Genomic DNA, 27,068 nt, shown 5'->3' on the forward strand with positions numbered 1-27,068 from the left:
AGGTGTACCTTGTTGAACTATATATGTGTTGCATAAAGCCCATAAATGATATAGGATGCTGTCACTATGACTGGATGATGTCATCTGTGATGTCACCAGTGATGTTATTTAACCTGTTATGAGTGATGCAATGTCATAAGCAGTGTATGATGGGGCGCAATTTACAGTTAGTTCACTAAGTTGTAACTAGTAAATATCAGTGATTTCTTTGTTTTTAAACATTAGTTCTCATCTCTTATTAAAACATCACTTTTAAACCTTGTTTTTCTAGAGCGATAGATAGACAGACACACACAGACATACAGATAGATAGATAGATAGATAGATAGATAGATAGATAGATAGATAGATAGATAGATAGATAGATAGATAGATAGATAGATAGATAGATAAAGGATAGTACATATTTAAATAAAGAGGATGTGCTTGTTCTAAGCCAGGTAATTATCTCATCCCACTCTTAAATGGGTTATGTGAGTCATCTGAAAAACACTTTGTAAAAAATCGTTATGTTATCTAGCATCAGATTGTTTTATTTTGAATTGTCAGGTTGGATTCAGCCAAAGATGCTGGTACAGAAGCACAAGTGCTGCTGTAAACAGTGGCTATAATGAAAGATAGTAAACTGAATAATGTATGTCCTTCCTTGATCGTTCATCAGGAATTTGCTATCAAGAAGTATGATGGATCATGAACTACTTAAGGTCACTTTTCTACTATTATCTAAAAACAAGGGATATCTTTGCTGTGGTTTTAAAGGTTAATCCCAAACACTGCCAATCTTCCTTTAGAGATTGGGTTGATAAAACACTCAATCCTAGTACAGTGTAATGGGTGGATATGATACAAAGATGTAGGTGGCATCAGCCTCGATGTGATAACATGAAGCACTCCGAAGATGCACTGAGACTCAGCTTATGCTGTCGATAAGGAGGGTAGTATAGGTCATTTAATAATTTAAAGCGATGTACCCTAAAACAAGAAACATTATGAATAGATTGTACAAACATATTGCTTGATCTAATGTCATCCTCACAAACAGGAGATCCTGAATGCCTCATCCATTTGGAAGCCTGGAGATTAAATTTGTGTGGTTTACTATTATTACAAAGACACATGTAAACCCCGTACAAGGTACCCTGATGAAGTGTTCTAAAGATTCATTATGTGCTAGGTCAACTTCCCTCAAATATGGATTCTGCAGAAAATCTCTAAGCAGTAAAGACTGATAAAAGCCTTGGCTAGGTACTATATTTTCCTTTTACAAATGGGAGCAATATCCCACTATTAGTCATATGTCATAAGGTCTTAAAGTGCAGGTTACTCCAGCAAGATATATTGCTTGCGTAAATGAATGACAGCATACCAGGATTATATCTCAGCAATGTGTATTGTTTGAAACAAGAAATATTGCAAATTGTCATCATATTCTCGGTGTCAATGTTACTTTTCAAGGTTGTAGTGATGTGGTTAACACTTTGATAACCAGGAAACGCATAGCCCTATGGCCATTGAGTTGATTACGTAGTATGGCTTCTTATACAGCCAGAACATTTGCCACCTAGTTTCTACTTTTTTTAATGCTTTGGAGAAATAAAGTGGAATGGACCTGAAGCCATCAATAAATAGAGGCAGTATGACCATCCTATTAAGATTGCCCAACACTCAGCCTCAGAGGGAGTCTATCACATTTTCTGTAAATCCCAAATGATATCATGTGCAAAGTGTTGTAGTTCAAGCAAATGGTCTCCGCCATAGTTGTAGAAACTTGGACTACAAAGTATGTTGCTGATTTAACAAAGCGTGAATCTGATATTAGGGATACATTAGAGACTAACAGTGTTTTTAAATGCTTAATTTACATCCTACCACCACCAAATTGCACCACCAACTGCTCTGTTACAGCCAAAACGGTATGAGGAGCGGAAGTAAGAACTGCGATGCAATTGGCATAAACTATTAATCTAATTACAATCTTGTGTAATTTAAATACATTTTCTTCAATGATGCGTCAGAACATCTGCAATGTAGTGTATTGTCATTGTGCCATGTTTGAAAGATTAATCCAATCTGTGTCTGCTACGTAGCATGTATGTAGATGTGTAGAGTATAGCAATCTATTTGTTGTGTGTGGGGAATGGCTATGACAATGTTCCCACTAATTTCTTTCTTCTGTGTGTGGCAATGAAATGTCTCTGTGCACTGCAAGCAAGGCTAGATGCACCAAAGACATGCAAGAACTCCTTATGCAATCATGCTTAGTGCTGCCAGGTACCATCAGTGGCATTTGACAATAAAAATCTGTTTGAAATTCAATGCCAAATAGTGCATTTGTTTATTCACATTTAGATACATCTAGCAGTAAATTTAAATCAGATATTCTAATGTAATTATGTCACAAACTAAAGTGATCACACCAGCAGCCCCAAATGACATGTACTATTTATTATTATTTACTCTGGTAGCTGGGTACAAAATGGCTTATGGTCTCCCATCAGATAGTCTTTTGCAATGCAGATTAACCAGTCAGCCAAAGTAAAGATGCTTTGCCTTTACCCACTGCCTCATGTCTCCCATGCTTGGTGGTCTGCTCGAAACCTGAGTAACTGTGTTAACGAGCACCAGGTACATTGTTCAAGTATTTCTAACACCTCACGCAGGCAAATCCATAAAGACCCAAAGCATCCGACTAGATCCAAACATACAAACAAATAGTAAGGAATATCAAAAGGTAAATAAAACAAGCATTTACAATGCAATGGTTTTGCCTTTGTTAAAGTTAGAGCTATTGGCATTGCTCTTGACACTCTGAAGCTCCACTCTGAAGCTCCACTCTGCACTCTGAAGCTCCACTCTGCACTCTGAAGCTCCACTCTGCACTCTGAAGCTCCACTCTGCACTCTGAAGCTCCACTCTGCACTCTGAAGCTCCACTCTGCACTCTGAAGCTGCACTCTGAAGCTCCACTCTGCACTCTGAAGCTGCACTCTGAAGCTCCACTCTGAAGCTCCACTCTGAAGCTCCACTCTGAAGCTCCACTCTGAAGCTCCACTCTGAAGCTCCACTCTGAAGCTCCACTCTGAAGCTCCACTCTGAAGCTCCACTCTGAAGCTCCACTCTGAAGCTCCACTCTGCACTCTGAAGCTCCACTCTGCACTCTGAAGCTCCACTCTGCACTCTGAAGCTCCACTCTGCACTCTGAAGCTCCACTCTGCACTCTGAAGCTGCACTCTGAAGCTCCACTCTGAAGCTCCACTCTGAAGCTCCACTCTGAAGCTCCACTCTGAAGCTCCACTCTGATGCTCCACTCTGATGCTCCACTCTGATGCTCCACTCTGATGCTACACTCTGATGCTCCACTCTGATGCTCCACTCTGAAGCTCCACTCTGAAGCTCCACTCTGAAGCTCCACTCTGAAGCTCCACTCTGAAGCTCCACTCTGCACTCTGAAGCTCCACTCTGCACTCTGAAGCTCCACTCTGCACTCTGAAGCTCCACTCTGCACTCTGAAGCTCCACTCTGAAGCTCCACTCTGCACTCTGAAGCTCCACTCTGCACTCTGAAGCTCCACTCTGAAGCTCCACTCTGCACTCTGAAGCTCCACTCTGAATCTGCACTCTGAAGCTCCACTCTGCACTCTGAAGCTCCACTCTGAATCTGCACTCTGAAGCTCCACTCTGCACTCTGAAGCTCCACTCTGAATCTGCACTCTGATGCTCCACTCTGAATCTGCACTCTGAAGCTCCACTCTGCACTCTGAATCTGCACTCTGCAGCTCCACTCTGAATCTGCAGCTCCACTCTGCACTCTGAAGCTCCACTCTGAAGCTCCACTCTGAAGCTCCACTCTGAAGCTCCACTCTGAAGCTCCACTCTGAAGCTCCACTCTGAAGCTCCACTCTGAAGCTCCACTCTGAAGCTCCACTCTGAAGCTCCACTCTGAAGCTCCACTCTGAAGCTCCACTCTGAAGCTCCACTCTGAAGCTCCACTCTGAAGCTCTACTCTGAAGCTCCACTCTGCACTCTGAAGCTCCACTCTGCACTCTGAAGCTCCACTCTGCACTCTGAAGCTCCACTCTGCACTCTGAAGCTCCACTCTGCACTCTGAATCTGCACTCTGAAGCTCCACTCTGAAGCTCCACTCTGAAGCTCCACTCTGAAGCTCCACTCTGAAGCTCCACTCTGAAGCTCCACTCTGAAGCTCCACTCTGCACTCTGAAGCTCCACTCTGAAGCTCCACTCTGCACTCTGAAGCTCCACTCTGAAGCTCCACTCTGCACTCTGAAGCTCCACTCTGAAGCTCCACTCTGCACTCTGAAGCTCCACTCTGAAGCTCCACTCTGCACTCTGAAGCTCCACTCTGAAGCTGCACTCTGAAGCTCCACTCTGAAGCTCCACTCTGAAGCTCCACTCTGAAGCTCCACTCTGAAGCTCCACTCTGAAGCTCCACTCTGAAGCTCCACTCTGCACTCTGAAGCTCCACTCTGAAGCTCCACTCTGCACTCTGAAGCTCCACTCTGAATCTGCACTCTGAAGCTCCACTCTGCACTCTGAAGCTCCACTCTGAAGCTCCACTCTGAAGCTCCACTCTGCACTCTGAAGCTCCACTCTGAAGCTCCACTCTGCACTCTGAAGCTCCACTCTGAAGCTCCACTCTGCACTCTGAAGCTCCACTCTGAAGCTCCACTCTGCACTCTGAAGCTCCACTCTGAAGCTCCACTCTGAAGCTCCACTCTGAAGCTCCACTCTGAAGCTCCACTCTGAAGCTCCACTCTGAAGCTCCACTCTGAAGCTCCACTCTGAAGCTCCACTCTGCACTCTGAAGCTCCACTCTGAAGCTCCACTCTGCACTCTGAAGCTCCACTCTGAAGCTCCACTCTGCACTCTGAAGCTCCACTCTGCACTCTGAAGCTCCACTCTGAAGCTCCACTCTGCACTCTGAAGCTCCACTCTGAATCTGCACTCTGAAGCTCCACTCTGCACTCTGAAGCTCCACTCTGAATCTGCACTCTGAAGCTCCACTCTGAAGCTCCACTCTGAATCTGCACTCTGAATCTCCACTCTGAAGCTCCACTCTGAAGCTCCACTCTGAAGCTCCACTCTGAAGCTCCACTCTGAAGCTCCACTCTGAAGCTCCACTCTGAAGCTCCACTCTGAAGCTCCACTCTGAAGCTCCACTCTGAAGCTCCACTCTGCACTCTGAAGCTCCACTCTGAATCTGCACTCTGAAGCTCCACTCTGCACTCTGAAGCTCCACTCTGCACTCTGAAGCTCCACTCTGAAGCTCCACTCTGCACTCTGAAGATCCACTCTGCACTCTGAAGCTCCACTCTGCACTCTGAAGCTCCACTCTGAAGCTCCACTCTGAAGCTCCACTCTGAAGCTCCACTCTGAAGCTCCACTCTGCACTCTGAAGCTCCACTCTGAAGCTCCACTCTGAAGCTCCACTCTGAATCTCCACTCTGAAGCTCCACTCTGAAGCTCCACTCTGAAGCTCCACTCTGAAGCTCCACTCTGAAGCTCCACTCTGAAGCTCCACTCTGAAGCTCCACTCTGCACTCTGAAGCTCCACTCTGAAGCTCCACTCTGCACTCTGAAGCTCCACTCTGAAGCTCCACTCTGCACTCTGAAGCTCCACTCTGAATCTGCACTCTGAAGCTCCACTCTGCACTCTGAAGCTCCACTCTGAATCTGCACTCTGAAGCTCCACTCTGCACTCTGAAGCTCCACTCTGCACTCTGAAGCTCCACTCTGAAGCTCCACTCTGAAGCTCCACTCTGAAGCTCCACTCTGAAGCTCCACTCTGAAGCTCCACTCTCCACTCTGAAGCTCCACTCTGAAGCTCCACTCTGAAGCTCCACTCTGAAGCTCCACTCTGAAGCTCCACTCTGAAGCTCCACTCTGAAGCTCCACTCTGAAGCTCCACTCTGCACTCTGAAGCTCCACTCTGAAGCTCCACTCTGAAGCTCCACTCTGAAGCTCCACTCTGAAGCTCCACTCTGAAGCTCCACTCTGAAGCTCCACTCTGAAGCTCCACTCTGAAGCTCCACTCTGAAGCTCCACTCTGCACTCTGAAGCTCCACTCTGCACTCTGAAGCTCCACTCTGAAGCTCCACTCTGCACTCTGAAGCTCCACTCTGCACTCTGAAGCTCCACTCTGAAGCTCCACTCTGAAGCTCCACTCTGAAGCTCCACTCTGAAGCTCCACTCTGAAGCTCCACTCTGAATCTGCACTCTGAATCTGCACTCTGAAGCTCCACTCTGAATCTCCACTCTGAAGCTCCACTCTGAATCTGCACTCTGAAGCTCCACTCTGAATCTGCACTCTGAAGCTCCACTCTGCACTCTGAAGCTCCACTCTGAATCTGCACTCTGAATCTGCACTCTGAATCTGCACTCTGAAGCTCCACTCTGAAGCTCCACTCTGAAGCTCCACTCTGAAGCTCCACTCTGAAGCTCCACTCTGAAGCTCCACTCTGAAGCTCCACTCTGAAGCTCCACTCTGAAGCTCCACTCTGCACTCTGAATCTGCACTCTGAAGCTCCACTCTGCACTCTGAAGCTCCACTCTGCACTCTGAAGCTCCACTCTGAATCTGCACTCTGAAGCTCCACTCTGCACTCTGAAGCTCCACTCTGCACTCTGAAGCTCCACTCTGAATCTGCACTCTGAAGCTCCACTCTGCACTCTGAAGCTCCACTCTGCACTCTGATGCTCCACTCTGAAGCTCCACTCTGAAGCTCCACTCTGAAGCTCCACTCTGAAGCTCCACTCTGAAGCTCCACTCTGAAGCTCCACTCTGAAGCTCCACTCTGAAGCTCCACTCTGAAGCTCCACTCTGATGCTCCACTCTGATGCTCCACTCTGAAGCTCCACTCTGAAGCTCCACTCTGAAGCTCCACTCTGAAGCTCCACTCTGCACTCTGAAGCTCCACTCTGCACTCTGAAGCTCCACTCTGCACTCTGAAGCTCCACTCTGAAGCTCCACTCTGCACTCTGAAGCTCCACTCTGCACTCTGAAGCTCCACTCTGAAGCTCCACTCTGCACTCTGAAGCTCCACTCTGAATCTGCACTCTGAAGCTCCACTCTGCACTCTGAAGCTCCACTCTGAATCTGCACTCTGAAGCTCCACTCTGCACTCTGAAGCTCCACTCTGAATCTGCACTCTGATGCTCCACTCTGAATCTGCACTCTGAAGCTCCACTCTGCACTCTGAATCTGCACTCTGCAGCTCCACTCTGAATCTGCAGCTCCACTCTGCACTCTGAAGCTCCACTCTGAATCTCCACTCTGAAGCTCCACTCTGAAGCTCCACTCTGAAGCTCCACTCTGAAGCTCCACTCTGAAGCTCCACTCTGAAGCTCCACTCTGAAGCTCCACTCTGCACTCTGAAGCTCCACTCTGAAGCTCCACTCTGCACTCTGAAGCTCCACTCTGAAGCTCCACTCTGCACTCTGAAGCTCCACTCTGAAGCTCCACTCTGCACTCTGAAGCTCCACTCTGAAGCTCCACTCTGCACTCTGAAGCTCCACTCTGAATCTGCACTCTGAAGCTCCACTCTGCACTCTGAAGCTCCACTCTGAAGCTGCACTCTGAAGCTCCACTCTGAAGCTCCACTCTGAAGCTCCACTCTGAAGCTCCACTCTGAAGCTCCACTCTGAAGCTCCACTCTGAAGCTCCACTCTGAAGCTCCACTCTGCACTCTGAAGCTCCACTCTGAAGCTCCACTCTGCACTCTGAAGCTCCACTCTGAATCTGCACTCTGAAGCTCCACTCTGCACTCTGAAGCTCCACTCTGAAGCTCCACTCTGAAGCTCCACTCTGCACTCTGAAGCTCCACTCTGAAGCTCCACTCTGCACTCTGAAGCTCCACTCTGAAGCTCCACTCTGCACTCTGAAGCTCCACTCTGAAGCTCCACTCTGCACTCTGAAGCTCCACTCTGAATCTGCACTCTGCACTCTGAAGCTCCACTCTGAAGCTCCACTCTGAAGCTCCACTCTGAAGCTCCACTCTGAAGCTCCACTCTGAAGCTCCACTCTGAAGCTCCACTCTGAAGCTCCACTCTGAAGCTCCACTCTGAAGCTCCACTCTGAAGCTCCACTCTGAAGCTCCACTCTGCACTCTGAAGCTCCACTCTGAAGCTCCACTCTGCACTCTGAAGCTCCACTCTGAAGCTCCACTCTGCACTCTGAAGCTCCACTCTGAAGCTCCACTCTGCAGCTCCACTCTGCACTCTGAAGCTCCACTCTGCACTCTGAAGCTCCACTCTGAAGCTCCACTCTGCACTCTGAAGCTCCACTCTGAATCTGCACTCTGAAGCTCCACTCTGAATCTGCACTCTGAAGCTCCACTCTGAAGCTCCACTCTGAAGCTCCACTCTGAAGCTCCACTCTGAAGCTCCACTCTGAAGCTCCACTCTGAAGCTCCACTCTGAAGCTCCACTCTGCACTCTGAAGCTCCACTCTGAAGCTCCACTCTGAAGCTCCACTCTGAAGCTCCACTCTGAAGCTCCACTCTGAAGCTCCACTCTGAAGCTCCACTCTGAAGCTCCACTCTGAAGCTCCACTCTGCACTCTGAAGCTCCACTCTGAATCTGCACTCTGAAGCTCCACTCTGCACTCTGAAGCTCCACTCTGCACTCTGAAGCTCCACTCTGAAGCTCCACTCTGCACTCTGAAGCTCCACTCTCCACTCTGAAGCTCCACTCTGAAGCTCCACTCTGAAGCTCCACTCTTAAGCTCCACTCTGAAGCTCCACTCTGAAGCTCCACTCTGAAGCTCCACTCTGAAGCTCCACTCTGCACTCTGAAGCTCCACTCTGCACTCTGAAGCTCCACTCTGCACTCTGAAGCTCCACTCTGCACTCTGAAGCTCCACTCTGCACTCTGAAGCTCCACTCTGAAGCTCCACTCTGCACTCTGAAGCTCCACTCTGCACTCTGAAGCTCCACTCTGAAGCTCCACTCTGCACTCTGAAGCTCCACTCTGAATCTGCACTCTGAAGCTCCACTCTGCACTCTGAAGCTCCACTCTGAATCTGCACTCTGAAGCTCCACTCTGAAGCTCCACTCTGAAGCTGCACTCTGAAGCTCCACTCTGAAGCTCCACTCTGAAGCTCCACTCTGAAGCTCCACTCTGAAGCTCCACTCTGAAGCTCCACTCTGAAGCTCCACTCTGAAGCTCCACTCTGCACTCTGAAGCTCCACTCTGAAGCTCCACTCTGAAGCTCCACTCTGAAGCTCCACTCTGAAGCTCCACTCTGAAGCTCCACTCTGAAGCTCCACTCTGAAGCTCCACTCTGCACTCTGAAGCTCCACTCTGCACTCTGAAGCTCCACTCTGAAGCTCCACTCTGCACTCTGAAGCTCCACTCTGAATCTGCACTCTGAAGCTCCACTCTGCACTCTGAAGCTCCACTCTGAATCTGCACTCTGAAGCTCCACTCTGCACTCTGAAGCTCCACTCTGAATCTGCACTCTGAAGCTCCACTCTGCACTCTGAAGCTCCACTCTGAATCTGCACTCTGAAGCTCCACTCTGCACTCTGAAGCTCCACTCTGAAGCTCCACTCTGCACTCTGAAGCTCCACTCTGAAGCTCCACTCTGAAGCTCCACTCTGAAGCTCCACTCTGAAGCTCCACTCTGAAGCTCCACTCTGCACTCTGAAGCTCCACTCTGAAGCTCCACTCTGCACTCTGAAGCTCCACTCTGAAGCTCCACTCTGCACTCTGAAGCTCCACTCTGAAGCTCCACTCTGCACTCTGAAGCTCCACTCTGAAGCTCCACTCTGAAGCTCCACTCTGAAGCTCCACTCTGAAGCTCCACTCTGAAGCTCCACTCTGAAGCTCCACTCTGCACTCTGAAGCTCACTCTGCACTCTGAAGCTCCACTCTGAAGCTCCACTCTGCACTCTGAAGCTCCACTGAAGCTACACACCGCGCAGGGCAGCTCTGGATGCTGATGCGAGAGGCCAGCTGGGAGGCGCGCTGCTCGTCTTCCTGCTCGTGCTGACTCGGAGAGAAAACTTGTTTTCATTGGGAGAGCGGCCTTCAAAGACCCGGTCACTGCGCCTCTCCGAGTGTTTAGCTTGGGATAAAATGGGCGCAGTGTTGTGGTGATGACAGTAGAGCAAGGGAGGTGCCAGCAATGCCGGACCAGACTCGGGGGCGTTCCCGGCGTCGCGTGACGTCGGCAAAAGGCAAAGAATGTCAGGAACGCCCCCGTGTCTGGTCCGGCATTGACGGACAGGCCCCTCGTCCAATGGCAAGGCTCCGTTTACGGAGCCAGCCAATCAATGACGAGGGCCGACCCAAAGCACCCTACAGTTCTCAACAGGATTTCGCCTGCGCGAAAAGCTGCGCAGAGCGCAGCTTTCGCTAGGCAAAACCTAAAAATCACCCCTCAGTGGGAGAACAATTTCCATGAGAAGGCACAGACATCCACCGCCTCCACTAATTTTTGACTATGTGATAGGAAGACAGTCAAAACAGCTATTGTTCAGCTATCTGAACTATTCTTTTTCTAAGAGTTGTCTCTGAGAAGGTAGACAAAAAGACAAAAATGCAGCTGTTCGATAATGTGGGAAGGAACTAAATTGTTTTATTTTGCAATAGAGTTCTTTTCTTGAGTGGCGTCAATTCTACAGAGGGAAGCACCTGTAAGACTTGAAGGAAGAGGAAATTGGTACAGTGTAATATTGACCCCCCACCTTTACATGTCACAACTACATGAAATAAAAGTGCACTTAGCACATGTTAGCTATGTGACTTAACGATAATTAATATGAAATGTTGCACGTAACATTATTATTGAAGTGCACTCAATTCGAGAATTCATACATTACACTGTGTGCATTAACCATATTAAATGAGATAATCTTTGAAGACTTGATGAATAAAACATCCTCACATATTTAGAATGTGTTTACTCTAGAAACGATAATGGTTCATGTAATGTGTGGACTAAGGTTACACATATATTTCATATAAATAGTAGTTCTTCATAGCCATACTTACACATGACTATTAAAGCCATTAGGGGTGGGAGTAGTTCTGCTTGACAGACTTTCTTGGAGTTTCACTTTGTAATTGGCTGGAAGCGCTTGTCCGCACGTTCATGCTGGTTTTTTACATGCCAGAGTGCAATGCGTGCTACCGCACTGCAAAACTAGTGCCAACGGCACTACGTGGTGCACATGGGTGCTTCCATTTTGTTTTACCTGCTTTCCTGTCCTGCTTTCCTATTTACCTGCTTTCCTGTTCTGTGCATGTGTTGGGCCTGATTTCTTTATCAAAGTTATATTTTAGCAATCCCTCTGTCCCACTCATCTATCCCTCATTTACCTTCATTTTATTAGTGTGTCCTTGTGTTTGTGTATTTTACGTTTTGTCTTTTTTTCTGCAACTTTTTTGTACTTTTTTGGTTTTCCCTTTACTTCCTAAGTTCTTCCTTTATACTTCTAAATTCTTTACTTTTCCCATTTCTTCTTTTTTCCTCACCCAGCACCATGGCAGAGCAGGGCACGACAGGCAGCTATGGTGCCCATACAGATACTACCTGCCTATATTGCGGTCGTTGGCACCGTCTAGGGGTACAGCCCTGCCCCATTTTTTCAGAAGCGGAGGTGGCTGTACTTGTTTTTTTTTGCAGGCCCACCTCCCCTCCTTGCTGGCAGCAGGCGGCAGGCCTGGGAGCGGGTATGCCTTGCAGGAGCGTTGGCTGCTCCGGAAGAGGGTGCACCAGTGTGTGTCCAGTGCATCCAGCACCTCTGGGCAGACATACTGGACCGGAAGCAGGACCTGCTCGACTTGCTGGGTGTTGAGGTTGCGGGGCTCGTGAGTAGTTTCTATTTTTTGTTGTGTCCTACAATGCTAATATTTTTTTTCAAATAGCATGCTGCTCACACTCAGAGGCAAGTTAAGTTTCTATTACGAATATTATGTGATCCAATTTTAGATAGCCAGGCACTTGGCATTACCTAATCATACTTGTTGGTGCTCGCTTTGGCTGATTATTTAAGAAGACATGCAGACTCCTCTGTTCTATCACTAAGTTAGTTGTAGTAGTTAATATTATCAGTGAGTTAGCGTTCTTGTACAGTCACAAGCAATCTGGGAGACTGAGTTGTCCCATCAAAGGGGGTTGAGAATGAGATGAGAAGCAAAGATTATTCATTGTAGTGCATTGGTAGTTCCAAATGTGGTTTTGGAAATTTGGTATAGGCCTTAGGTTTAGGAAATTAGGAATAGGTAAACTTGATAGTTAATACTGGTACTATAGGTGATCTGACTTAGAAAAGTACAATGTTATTGCATTTGCCTTTGTCAAAATATTTTTGGGGAGATTAACTGTGCCACAAATCTTTTTTTAATCTTCTTTATTTCTTACTTCAGCACCCAAGGGCAAGAAGCTTGCATCTGAGGTGGACCAGGGAGCCGGATCAGCCACCACCAGCACCTTGGCTGCAGCTGACAGATCTGCTGGCCCCATTTAGTCCTCCTGTTAAAATATTATTATTTTTTCCTTAACCTTTAACTCTACCCATTTAGAGTAATCTTTCCTTGTTTTTTTATTATACTGTGACTGTCTTCTTTTTTTCAACTCCTTTTTGTTCAATCTAATGTTTGTAAAATTCTTGATATCCCTGCATTATCCTTTTTTCTCTATTTCTTCTGCTTTGTTATCAAGCTTTCCCTCTCCCCTCGTATGTCTTGTGGACTGGCATTGTAAAACTAAGAGAACAGATTTTAGCTACTCTACTGTGAAGATTGCAGGCCCAAGTAAGCTATATTATGCATGTTTGTTGAGAAGCCTATCTTTTTTCTGCTCATGTTTAAACAGTAAAACAAGAGAGTTGCTTGGATTTATCAAAGCTTTGGTGCAAAGTGGGGGTATTTCTATTTTCTGTGTACTCCCTTGCAGTGTAATTGTTAAGCGAGGCAGATATGTATCCCACCCATCATCATTCATCACCTCCCTGCCCATGGCATTTCACCAACCATGACCTAACTGTAGTAAGGTTTCATTTGGCACTGCAGTGTTGGCTGTGCAATGTGTGTCTGCTTCAATTGATGTGGCATTTACCAAGTTATTATTGCATTGCAAACCGAAAACAAGGTGCTTTTCCCTCCCCTCTCAGTGCCCACTCAGTCACCTCCTAGTACTTCACTCCTTTATTATTTGCTAAGTTCTTTCCCAGACTACCCAAAAATTTTGAAAAATCCTTTCTTGGCATGTACCACTTTTTTCTGGTCAATTTGTCATTTATATTTTATGGCTTCCATAACGGATTTACGGTACACCGGTTCAAAATTTTCCCTTTCGACATTCGTCAACTACAATGACTGACTAAACCAAAGCTTAGGCAGTGGGCACATGATGCTGATGATGATCAGTGACACCCCACTATTCTATAGCAAAACCTCTACGTACCCGACCTAATCCCTCAGAGTTACCCTGCAGTAGAGTAAGTTAAGCTTCCATTCCTTACTGCCAAATGACTGTATTCATTGGAAATATTTTTTGTTGGAGGGTGAGGCCAGCGAGTACAGTGGGACTAAGTGCCTGATTTCGAGTTTGCGGACTGGAGATTCTGAGATGAATGTGCCAAAAATCATCTGTATCCTGTTCCTTTCCCTGTACTGCAGCACATCATTTTCCCCACCGTCTACTTACAGCAGACAGGATATCTGCATTCTATGCATGGCGTGTGTGATGTAGTGGCATTAATGTTATTCATCTGGCTCTCTGGAGTCAAGGTAGAATTGAAAGACTGCAGGCAGCTGGCATCCTCCTGTCTAACTACAACCACTGCGGTCCCCCTTTCCGCTCAGACCGCCTATTCCAGGGCCTTGTGCTGCAGCACCTGGTGCAGCTAGTCAGCAGGATGGCACAGATGAAGGGTAACCTTGAGGAGCTCCGGACACGCATGGAGAATGCCCTTTTTTAGCTCTTTTTATGGTTGAGCCTCCAAGTGCATGCACTAGCACACGTGCCTCGCTTGCCAGACACTGTTGTTTAACACCTTGGCTGCTATGACTTTTCCCCTCCTGTGCTGAAGGCTTCAGATTTACATTGTTCATGACAAGGTCAGCTCGTCATTAGCACAGCTCCAGTGTGCCTCATGACGAGCTGAGCTCGTCATGAGCATGGAAGGAGTTAAAGAAAAGTGCTTGGACCCTGCCCATGCTTACCATTTGTCTGCTTTTTTTGTCACTCTTCTCTGCAGCTGTTTTAATTCATCAGTGCAGCTGAAACATCACTTCTGCCACATACTGTGGAGCAGGGGCCAAGCAAATATTGATTCAATTTAAACAGTGCCCGTCCACTGATTTGGTACTATTGTTTTTTTTTTTTTTGCTTTCTGAAAAGTCACTTCCGGTGCTTGTTTTTTTTCAGTTGTAGTTGTAGCATTCTATTACAGCACCTACTCCACCCCGTTTTGCTTGTCTCAAGCTCCTGTGAAACTTCCCCACTTCCCTAAATATGAGCATGAGCCAGATGTTTGGTCGATGTGTTTTTTTTTAAAATTATTTCTGCTTCACTGCTTCTACCTAATCCTTCATGACATACCTTTCTCATCTTCGTCCCACATAACCTCACATGTTCTCCAAACTGAGAGCATTGAGACATGCACAATTTATCATCCATTTTCAGTGTCTCTTCTTCATTGTCCGATGTACGACTATCCTCAGGGTACACCAGGTTCCCGCCTCCTGAATATTTTTCTTGCCTGAACTGAAGTACACAGAGAAAGTGATTTGCCCAAGAGCACATTATTTAGTTTAATTGCTCAGCTGGGAGTAGGGGCCCAACCAGGAGGCAACTACTTTCCAAACAGTCCACCATTCTGGCACTATATTCTATAAAAAGCTTCTGGGTGCAGAAGCACTCTCTCTCAGGTTACATGGTGGTGGGGAGGAGCTGCAGAGCCTGTCCGGTCCGTGTCACATGGAAGCCATTTTGGTATTTTGTATTGCTGGCATAGGTGTTGCATGCTCTGCCAATCACTGGCTGCTTTTCAGAAGCCGAGCGTCTCTGAGGCCTTCAAGTCTCCCCACTTGTGACATGTGTGCAAACATGAGGTTAACAGGTTCACATGCCAGCAAGATTCACAAGCCAAATTTTTTTATTTTATGGGAGACTTGCACAGCCCTACACTGTGGGGGGAGGCACTATCGGTGAGCCGAGAAGCCTACGCCACAGGAATGCCCAAGATCACCAAATGGGATGAGGCGATCAATGTGATGGACCCCAGAGAGCAAGCCATGCATACCCTTTCCTGTGAAGTAGTGACAAGAATCACAGCTAACAGAGTAAATGCGGGTTGCAGAAACAAGATAACCCTATGTAGCATTTAACATACCTAAAATATTGACAGACGTATCTTAAAGGTAGGAGTTACTGTCCTGTGTCCTTAGGACCTGTCATCTATTTCACTGGCACACAGCCAGTAATTGGGACCCTTACTGGTGATGTGCCTCCCACAAATGTAGGCACTCAGTATCTACTCATTTAAAGTAGCGCCTCTCATTAAAACCTTCTATAGATATATTTTATAGTAATTTTTATCTACATCACTGAACTCTACTGCACTCTTTGCTATTGCACTCTGCGGTACTACACACTATGCCACTGCACTCGGCATAACTGCACTCTATGACCCTGTGCACTGCATAACTGCACTCTGTATGACTGCGCTCTGTATGACTGTACTCTGCATAACCACACTCAATTCTGCACCACTCATCTCCCCTGCACTACTCAGCTCTATGCCACTTCACTCTATGCCCCTCTACTCCACTGTGTGCCATTGCACTCTACTCCACTTCAATCTCCTCCGCACTGCTCTACTCTATGCCTCTGCACTCTATGCTACTCTACGCCCCTGCTCTCTATGCCAATGCACTATAACCAACTTTACTCATAACCAACCAACTCAACGCCACTGCACTCTATGCCAGTCTACTTTGCACCACTGTACTTTGTGGCACTTCAACTCTAGGCCACTCTATGCCCCTCTACTGCACTCTACTCCACAACAATCCGCTCCACAATACTCCACTACATGAAGCATTTCGCATTAAACTTTGCTACACTGACACTCTACTCCACGGCACTCCACTGTACAGCACTCTTCTCCACTATATGCAATTCTATGACACTACTCCACTGTATACGCTCTACACAACTCCTTCTATGCCCCTCCATGCCTATTTAATCCCCTCTATCCTATGCCACATTACTCCACTCCACTGTATGAAAATCGACTCCGCTGTACGCCATTTTACTCCACAGCTCTCTACTCCAATCTACGCAACACCCTCTATGCCACTCCACAACACTCTAAGCCACTCCACTCTACTCTACTCAATTCTGATACTGTACTCCAATCTATCTGACTCAACTCTATGTACTTCCACTCTATGTCACTCTACTCCCTTCACAATACTCCACAACACTGTACTCTACTCCATGACACTCCACTTCACTCCTCTCAATGCCATTCAACTCTACAGTTTGCCACTCCATAACACTCCACTCTACTCCACTTTATGACACTCATCTCCATGTCACTCTGCTTTACTCCTCTAACTTTTAGCCATGCTGAACAGCAGCCACTCTGGTGTACAGCAATGCTAAAACATATTACCAAAGCCAATAGCTCTTGCAGAGGTGAGACCTATCGGCTTTGCCAATGCTCGGTTTATTTTTTGTTTTGGTGGGAGGGATGTTTTGTTGGGGATGGAGAGGGTGGGAATTGGGACAGGAAGGGGACTAGTTTGGGCATTTTGGACATTGCTTGAGGATGGGGTGTTTTGTTTTTGGAGACGGATGAGCCTGTTGTGGATGGAGAGGGTGGGTTTTTGTTTTTGTATGTTGTTATATGGGTACAAAAAAAGTTAATTACAAATTATTATTCTACTTTATGCCTGAAGTGGTTTACTTTTACTTTGCACTGCTGTCGTTTCGCACAGCTTGTTTTTAATCAGGTTATCAAAGTGTATGTATACCACTTAGTTATATTTAGTTATACCCATGCCCTACTACCCTCTGGAACTATATTATTGATTTACCATCAGGTGATAGGGTATGCTGCCATTATATATATTGCCTACAACAACCTAGATAAATGAGGAAAGTCAAAGGTGTATAGTATAGTTATCTATAGAGGTTAGTTACTTACTAACTAAAGTAGTTCACTCCACTCCGGTTCTCTTACCTGAATAGATGAAGCGATGGCTACTAACTCTCTTAGTCTTCAAAAACTACTTGCAGGGTTTCCCAAGGTGCCTTCTTAATGGTTGTGGTAGTAGCAGGCTAGTGTGCTAACAGTAAAGGCATCACTTCAAGCGAGTCCCACTTTAACCTAGCTGAGCTCTAACTGTAGGATTAACCAAAAAGATTATCCATCACAGGCAACTATATTGAAAGGAAAACACAGAGTTAGTTGGTTATATATTTATATCATAGCTTTACAAAGACTGAGACCAGACTACTACCACCATGACACAATAAAGAAAAGAGTACCTGGAATTATTACAAAAACTAGCAATATTTATTTATTTATTTAATTTGTATAGCGCGTTATAACCACCGGGGTCTCTAAGCGCTGTTTGTCCAGATTACGTAGTGGGGTTCGGTATTTACTTGATCTTAACACAACGCCTAGAGGCTACTCCATGCTTGCTTGAACAATACGGTTTTTAACTTTTTCCTGAAGGATAACAGATTGCATTCCTTCCTTAGTTCTGGGGCCAGTTTGTTCCATAAAGCTGGGAGTGTGTTAGAGAAAGCACGTCCCCCCACCGTGGCCAGTTTAAAACAGGATTGGGACAAGAGGGTAGCGTCCGACGAGCGCAAAGTCCTGCTCGGTGTATATGGGGACAGGCGGGATTACAAGTATCTTGGTGCATTACCATACAGCGCCTTATGTACGATACACAATCCTTTAAATACAACCCTCTGCCGAATCGGGAGCCAATGTAGCTCCTGCATCAGAGGGGAAGAGTGGGCAGTCCTAGGTTTCTTGTAAATCAGCCGGGCTGCGTCGTTCATAACCCCCTGTAGCATATCCAGCAGCCGCTGGGGTAGACCGATATACAGGGAGTTTCCATAGTCCAGCCTAGCCAGGATTGTGGCTGAAACCACGTGTCTCAAGGTGGAAAATGAGAGTAGTGCAGAGATCTTCCTCAATTGTCGCATCAGGCCTATACAGGTGCCCACTACCGTGGTGACTTGTTTTTTCATGGAGAGTTTATCATCCACGTATAAGCCCAAACTTTTGACTGCAGTCGCCGGTTCCGGTGGCGCACCCAGCTCCACAGGCCAGCATTTCTCGCTCCAGGGGTTGCCCGTGATGGAAATAGGCAACACTTCCGTCTTGTCCGGGTTGATTTTTAAGGAATTCTCGGACATCCAATTAACCGTGGCTTTGAGTATGTCCTGCAACCTGGTAGACGCTCCCGGGCCATCATCCAGCCGGATGATTATCTGGGTGTCATCGGCGTAGTTGTATACTAGGCAGTCCATCCTATTCAGGAGTGCAATTAATGGCTGCAAGTAAATATTAAAGAGTAGGGGTGACAGGGCAGAACCCTGTGGCACCCCACAAGTGATGGGAGCAGAGGTGGAAAGGAGATCCCCCAACTGTACTCTTTGTGTCCTGCCCTGCAGGAATGATGTAAGCCATGCATGTGCTGTACCCCTGATACCAAAAGACCTCAACCGCGACAATAGTTGTCCATGACACACGGTATCAAAGGCCGCGGAGAGATCCAGTAGTACCAGGGCACTCGGTGTTTTTATATCAGCTCGACTCCTCAATTCATCCAGGATTGATAGCATGACTAATTCCGTGCTATGGTTGGCACGGAACCCTGCCTGATTGGACTCCAGCAGGTTGTTGCTCTCTAGATGTCCTGAGAGCAATGCCAGCACATGCTGCTCGATCACCTTAGCCAAAAAAGGCAGCTGGGAAATGGGTCGGAAGTTCTTCAAACACTTCGTGTCCGATCCAGGTTTTTTTAGTAGAGGAATCAGGCGAGCCTCTTTGAAAGCTAGAGGGATCTGTCCTGTGTGAAGGGAAGTGTTCAACAGATGCAAAACTTCTTTCTCAATACCTGGCAGTGCCAATTTGAACACATCAGGAGGGCATGGATCAACCTGAGAGCCAGATTTGACTCAGTCCGTAATCGTAAGTAGTTCCTGTTTTGCAATTGGGGAGAACTCAGCTAACGGTATAGTAACGTCTTCTGTGTGATGGGGTGCTATTTAATGAAAACTAAAGTTATGAAATTCTTGAGTCAGGAGAAGTGGACTCATAGTCAAGAGTAGAGTCAACAAGGTTAATCGTTTACGTAACACAAGACCTGAATTATGATGTTCTATATCTAAATCCCTTTTATGCATGGGTGGATAAGTGGGGCTGGTGTGGGCTATTGCTCAGGTAATAGAAGATCCTGCAGTGAATGTCACTTTCATCATAACTACCCCACCAAGTGTGTGATCCATTTATGGTGTAAATTAAGTCACCTCAATAAATCACACAACTTAGGAAAAGAGGGTTAGGTGTTTGAAGAATTGATAAATGGATGGGAAAGGCAATATGGGGAAAGGAGTGACCAAGACAAACACTACGCAACAACAATATTCATCAGTGTGATGATAAGCAGCACATCAACATCAATCTGTTGTGGATGGAAATAAAAAAAGTATGACATAATTCAGTTAAATCCATAGCAAAGAGTTGTTCAGTCACAGAGACCCAAGTTATAGTTCTAAATGTTCAGGCATTTAGGTTAGAAAAATACAAATTATAGAAGAGTGAAAAGAAGTCTAGTCTGGGTGTGATGAGAGGGGCTGTACAAAGTGACAAGTGTCTGGATACCCAAGCAGGCCCAATTAAGCTATTCTATGCATGTTTATTGAAAAGGCTTTCTTTTTCTTGCTCATGCTCAAATAGTAAAACAAGAGAGTGGCCATGGTGGACTCCCCTAATGTTGTGTTTTTGTATGTATTATCAGTTCAGCAAAAAGTAATAAAGTTTTGTGGCAGCCTACTCTCAGTCAAAGAAGTTGAGTTTGTTCTCCAACTCAGGTGGTTTGTCTAGAAGTTGTTCATCATGATCTAACACTTTTGAGTTTGACCAATCACCCTCATCCTCCTACTGTGTTATTTCAGGAACAGTGTATTTCTGTGGTATGAAGTGCTGGTTCATTTTGATCATGGTCAATCTCTCCATGATTTGAGGCGAGAGACTGGTCCTTTTTACTGTGACGACTGTACCAGCTGCACTGAACGCACGCTCAGCAGACACATTCACTACCGGACAAGCCAGATACTTAATTTCCAGCCTGCTGAGCTTTGGCCATTGGAGAATCTTCCCATACCAATGCACCAATGGGTTTTGATCCACATAGACCTCTCTTGGGTAATCCAGATAGTCCTGAAATATCTCTGAATGGTCATTGGTGCTGCCACTTGTTTGACCTGTTTTGCCTTCACCTCTGCACGGAACTTAAGACTTGCAAATTGAAACCAACCTACTGCAGAGGTTCTGGTCCTGTTGTTGTTACCACCGGTTTTACTGTTGCTGCTGCTTGCTGCTTTTGGACAACAGGACTGCCCTCTCCAGAAGTAAAAGGTAGCACCCCAGAACTTATGCCTGGGGGTGGTGCTCTAATTTCCAGCCATTCTTGTTCCAGGTCTCTGACTCACCGAGCAATCCACGTCTTGTATTCTGAAATATCCCCTTCTGAAAAAGGAATGAAAGTGGACAACAGTTTTATGTACCTGTGATCAAGTATTGTGGCACAGATGTACTCTTGGAATGACACAATGCCTCTTTGCAGCCTTGTATTATCAGCCAAGCGAACGATTAATCTCTGGACCAAATTATGCTCATCTTCGTTTACACCCAAGAAGCTTTCAGCCACCATTTGTCACTGCCCTGTAGCAGATACATCAACTGGATAGCAGCTTGGCCCATTGTACTATCCTCCTTGCTTACTTCCTGTGTGAAAACCTCAAATATAAGTAGCATCTCCATCAGGCACTTGATTTGTTCATCACAATGGACATGTTTTTCACAGTTGCATCCCCTTCTCTTTGAATGACATACTCATTGATTGATTGATTTGCTCTGCTCACACAGATGTTGCAACATTTAATAGTTCAAGTTCTAATGTGTTAGCACCTCCTGTATGAGCTTTAACTGGTACTCTATTATCACACTGAATGATCCTCAACTGCTTCCGGGCTTTAAAAGAATGGCTGAAATGAGTGCAGATTCTTTTGCAGGTGGTCAGTAATTTGCTGACTATGTCTTCTTTTCTGAGAAAGTCTTGCAGAATGATAACCTCATGCAATGTGCCAAACACAGGACGCTGAAATAACCACCATCTGCCATAGCCTTAACTATATACTGCCATTGTCCATGGAAACAAATTCAATTCTGAGAACTCTGGGTCACAGTCATTCAAGCACCCTGCTGTTAAAGGCTTCCAAGATGTTTGCAATAACATAAATATTTAATTTCCAATCAGCACACACAACATAAAGATGTAAATGTTTGCTTTATGTGCAGCTAAGCTGGGGAGACATCTGTGGTGGTTAGGGCGGTGCAGGGGAATATTGAATAATACTTAAAAAATGATTGCTGTTGTTCGCCTCTGCGCCTATGTCAGGCAGGGGATGGATGGGTAGATGGAGGGTGGAAATAAGTAAACTTTACTTTAATCTTAAAAAATAAAGTTTAAAAAAATGCCATTGTCAAGAAGGTGCATGTAACAAAATACAAAAAATGCATATAATATAAAACACTTCATAAAAATCATGATATACATATAATACAATGATCATCAAAACTCATTAAGCTGATTTGGAAGAAAATGGAAAAAATGGATAAAAAAGCAAACATGCATAGCCCTCTCCTATCAATGTCCCTAGAAAATGGCTTTGAATGAAAATTGGGAAAATGCTAAGTACGGCTGACTGCACAAAGTGGCCACCAGACACATGGTCAACCAACAACAGCAGCAAGGAAGCATGGCCTGAACAAAGAACACATGCAGACCTATGGCAAAAGAACACTGACTGACTATACAAAATGGCCACCGGCCGCATCGTCAAACAACAACAACTAGCAAGGAGGCATGGCAACAACGAAGAACACATACAGGCCTATGTCAAAAGCACACTGGCTGGCTACAGAAAATGGCCATTGGCTACATGGTCAAATAACAAACAAGAATGCTTGGAAAACAAAGAACACATGCAGGTCTACGGACACCAACTACACAAAATGTCCCCTGGCCACATGGTATGGAGAACAAAAACAAATGGTGGTCTATGACAGACACACTCACTCACCACACAAAGGAGACATGGTAAAATGGATGAGAGCACTACCATTAATATAGCAATGCCAAAAATGAAAATTAGCTCAGCTATAAAGATTTTACAACAACACACATCTTCCCAAGGCATCAAATACTACCAAACCTCTACATTTTAAGCTGAAACAAAATGTGTAATACCCATTAAAGAAACTCATTTTAGATGTAATCCAATGTTATCACTGCTTTAAATTATGTTTTAACAACATATACAACAAAAACAGTTGTTTAATGTATCCATGATTAGTACTGGGCCTACTGGCTGGGTGGCCCAATGGAAGACTAGTCCACCTAGTAAACTAAATTAATATATTGCAAATTTATTAACAACCATGGAGAAAATGTACTGAATTGTGTAACATTTTTCCTTTACAAAAGATTAAAAATAAAATGCAAAAAAATAACTAGTCCCCTCTGAAACTGCAAGCCACCCACCACAATAAATTTAAAAAAATGAATAAAAGTATAAATAAATACTGGTGCATGCCCTCTATCAAACAAACAACACCCTTATACAACAATGTTTAAACTTACCTGTGATATCACAAAAAGTCCTTTCATCCAATGGTTTATATGCAGTAGACAAAAAAAGTGATCCTTCCAGCTCCAAATCTAAATGAAAAGTGACCAGGAGATGGACAAAGCACTGGGAGGAGCCTGCTGGAGAGGAACAGGAAGTTAGAGTCTCTGTTGAAAAAAAAAGTACATTAAAAAAAGGCTTTATGCACTAAAAAACTAATTGAACGGTCTCTTGGAGATGAATATAAACTCGAAAACATGTTTTCTAGGACATTTAGCTCCTTCTCGAGAAGACAATCTGCTAGAGGTGCAGTAGCAGTTGCTCTGGCTCGCCAGCATTGCTTAAAAGGCACCGTTGCGATGGAAGCCGTGCTAGCGCCCACCAAACATTGTGCGCGCTCGCTAGCGGCCGGAAAGTCTTGTGGCGCTCCCCAGTGCATGCCAAAACAAGTATCACAACATCAAAGGAGAACAAAATTCCGCCTGGCGCTGCACGGTGGAATTTAGTGGTAACTCCACGCTACACACGGGGCTCAGAGTTCCAGAATTCCACAAACTACGCAAGCAGAGTTAATATTTCTGCCCACCCATATATGCCATATGTAGTATGAATTTAATATACTGTCAACGTTGTATTCCTTTATGTTTAAACACGCACACAGATATTAAATGTGCACCATTGATTAAATATTCTAAACTTGCCTTAAGTTGCCCTGATTTCCATTCTGCATAAAACAATGTTTTCAATTTCTGCTGACATGACTTTTCCATGCAGGTGCATACACACTCTTTGTTAGTTTGAGAATAGATGCAAGGCTGTATTAGCAATAGAGAGAGAGCCTGAGAAGAAGACCTTGACAAAGAAACATGGAGAGCGTGAGCTTTAATTAAAGAGTCCTATTCAGCAATGTTCCAACATGGCTTGGTTGAGCAAAGATGATCTCGTTCTCATGTTCAGTGTGGTATGTTTCGCAAATGTTACAGGTCAAAACATGAGAATGGAAAAGGACAATGGAACCCCTGATGATGTGATCAGAGGGGTGGTTCCTGATTGATTTTAGTGTGAATAACTGGAGTCTACACTGTCTGATGCTAGAGCCACTTTTCCTGGACTTTGAGAGGTTTGGACCTCTAAGCTTATTTACTTTTGATTTTTGCTGAGTGTGGGTTAGGCTAAACACTCAAAATTCCCCTGATCCAAGAATACTCTTGACCGAGCTTCTGGAATGCTGACACCTTTCTTCACTCCCGCACTTTCTTCCGTTTTCCTATTTCTCTGCAGTTCCTTAAAGCCTGAGATTCCTTAGACCAATGAACCATCCTCTTAGTTTGGACTTTAACTTACATGATTCTAGATTTACTCATGTATAGCAGAGAGGACTGGAAACTTGTCTCTGAACACCTGATCTTAATGTTAATCGTTTGTATTGCTGTGACTGAACTTCTTATTTGCCTAATACTGGTAAGCTAAACGTCTTTGGGAGGTTGGTTTTCCAAGTTGTTATTCTGTATCTTTATAGCATGGTGCTAAAATTTGTGTACCTTAACTTGATTGCTAATTTGTAATAAACCTTAACTACAGTCACTGATTCCTGGTCCTTATTGTGTTGTCAAATGGGTAACACTGTTAATTGATATTGATTGATGTAATGTTAACTTCCCTCACCTTTCAGTCGGAAAGAAAGGTCGAATGGTAAGAGGATTGGCCCAAAACGTTACATCAAAGTTATGTTATGAATGAGTGATGCAGACTGGAGCAGAAAGTATGGTTCTGTTGACTTAGAAATACTGACCACAACTCTCACTTGGAATACCACATCTGTGCATTCTAATGCTTGTACATCCTCATTTGATCTTTCCAATCCAATCAACTTCCATTATATTAATATTTTGGTTTAAAATCAAAGAAATAAACATGTAGAATTCTTGGAAAACTGCGTAGCATTCAGTTAATGAGTGTCTAATCCACATCTATGCAACAGAACTAATGTAAGCTGCTTTTATAGCATGGTCTTCAAAAACGTTTGGAGTAGCAATTCTGAGCTGGAAACATTTAGTGCCTGAAGAGGTGACTGTTATTTAAAGGCTGCTGTTTGACCCTTTTAATACCACACACCGTAAAAATGAAGTGTCTCTTAGAGATTTAGAGATAGGTTTTACTATCGCTCACCTTAAGAGTCATGTGTAATTGATTGCAAGGATATAAAATGCAGACAATAACCTCCCGTATTGGAACCTGTGACTCACGATTTACAGCATACGTTCATTCCTAGGCGATTTAGTCCCTGCTTATGATTGAAAGGGCATGGGGCATATTTAACGTATAGTTTCAAATAGTTTCGTTACCCACATATATGGCCTCACTCACTACCCTTCCCCAAGTTCATTGCCACCACTCTCTTATTACCTTTCTCGCATCTCCTCCAATCAGCATTCTGTCCCCTTCCTGTTTACCGCAATCAACATCCCCTCATAGATACATGTAAGCTCATGGCTATGCACACAGGGAGGGAAAAAGTGACGCAACAGAGCGCAGTCCCACCCGAGCCATAGCGCTAGAGTGTGTGCATGAGTGTAGAATAGGTTTTGTACAGTAAGGGTACCCTTCTTGTACAAAATATTATGCCTAAACACAATGGAAAGCTTTTCCCACTTTGTATGTGTGCTACATAGTGCATCAGGACTATAAACACAATAGTGCACAGCCTCTATGGTAAAGAAGCCTAAAGCCATTTAGCAAGGTAGAAGCTCCAACATCAGTCTCACCTGCTATGGAAGTTTCTCAAGGAAAAAGAGATTGCGTACTCTCCTATCAAATCAATCAGGACCTGCATTGTGAGAAACAAAATGTGCTTACAAGGGATGAGCCAGCTATAACATAAACAGTAAGGCCCATATGAGAATGTTGATTAGGGTAAAAATGCCTACCTTACTGAGCGGATGAAACCCACGTCAGGTGTCACGAAGGAGCCGATTGAGTGCTTCATTTAAAAGTCTCTTTGGCTATTAGAAAACGCTATGAATAAGCGCTCCAGTATAATGATTGATTTTAATGTACATTGTTTTCAACTGATTATTATAGTCTCTTTTTGGAACATTGATGATCTATACATTACTATTTGACCCCAATTCAGTCATTGTATGTTAAGAATTTTATCTCTCTGGAATTTTATGAATTATTTTTCTTTTCATTTATTGTTTGTAATTGTTATACACATTGTGATAATTTTATTGTAAACTTTTATGGTTCATGTGAACGGTAATAAAGTTGAGTGCTTCCTTTATAGCAAAATTGCTTTGTTTCAAAATAGATCGCCACTTAGTGAGCATCCAAGTTCCAGGAGCAAAAAGTGCTTCCCAGGTTCCTTATGTGAAGATAAAAGGAAGGATGCAGGATTTAATTGGTGGATTTATGGCTGGAAGCGTGTCATCCAACACTGCTCCTGTCAATTGTTTTATAGTTGCGATGAGGGAATCAGAATGGGACAGCAGATGAGAGGATCCAGAAGTGTCTCATTGGTTTTGACTAGGCTCAGTGGTTCTGTCTCACTTAAGGTTCATTAAGAGATGCTCTGTCTTCTTTTTTGTCAGAGGCAAAATATTGTGAAGTTCTAGTTTTAGTATCACAAACTTCGTTTTAACTTTCAGCATCCCCTGTATTTTTCTGGAAACAGTATTGAGATCAAGTGCAATAGGCCTCAATGCAGTCATCTGCTAATCTAGGCAAGATTGCTGACTTGATGTACCACCAAACCCTCCAGTTACCTTCCATAATAAAAGGCAGGGAGTGAGAACCATCACGCTCTGCTGTCACTCAGCTCCCAAAGTGTGGCACTCCCATGACTCCAATAGAAGGAAGACAGTCCTCATGTTCATTCCCGTCTTTCAGGTGGAGTTAGGGGACACAGAGCTGTTTTCTTGAAATAATATTCAGCCATGTAGGGACTGTATGTAAACAAGCCAACTTATCAGTGGCAAATACGCACGTTTACCACAAACAAAGGTGTTCAGTGAGGGTTTCGAATTGGTATTAATTGGAGTCCCTAAAATTTCAAGTTTGAATTACCTTGAAATTTAGACTTTCTTTGCGACAGTGGAAATCTCATCCCAGACTTATCCTCATGATACATACCTATCTGCTAGGAATTTGGCGTTGT

Source organism: Lissotriton helveticus, chromosome 9 (assembly GCF_964261635.1).
Source record: "Lissotriton helveticus chromosome 9, aLisHel1.1, whole genome shotgun sequence".
Classification (NCBI taxonomy): domain Eukaryota; kingdom Metazoa; phylum Chordata; class Amphibia; order Caudata; family Salamandridae; genus Lissotriton; species Lissotriton helveticus.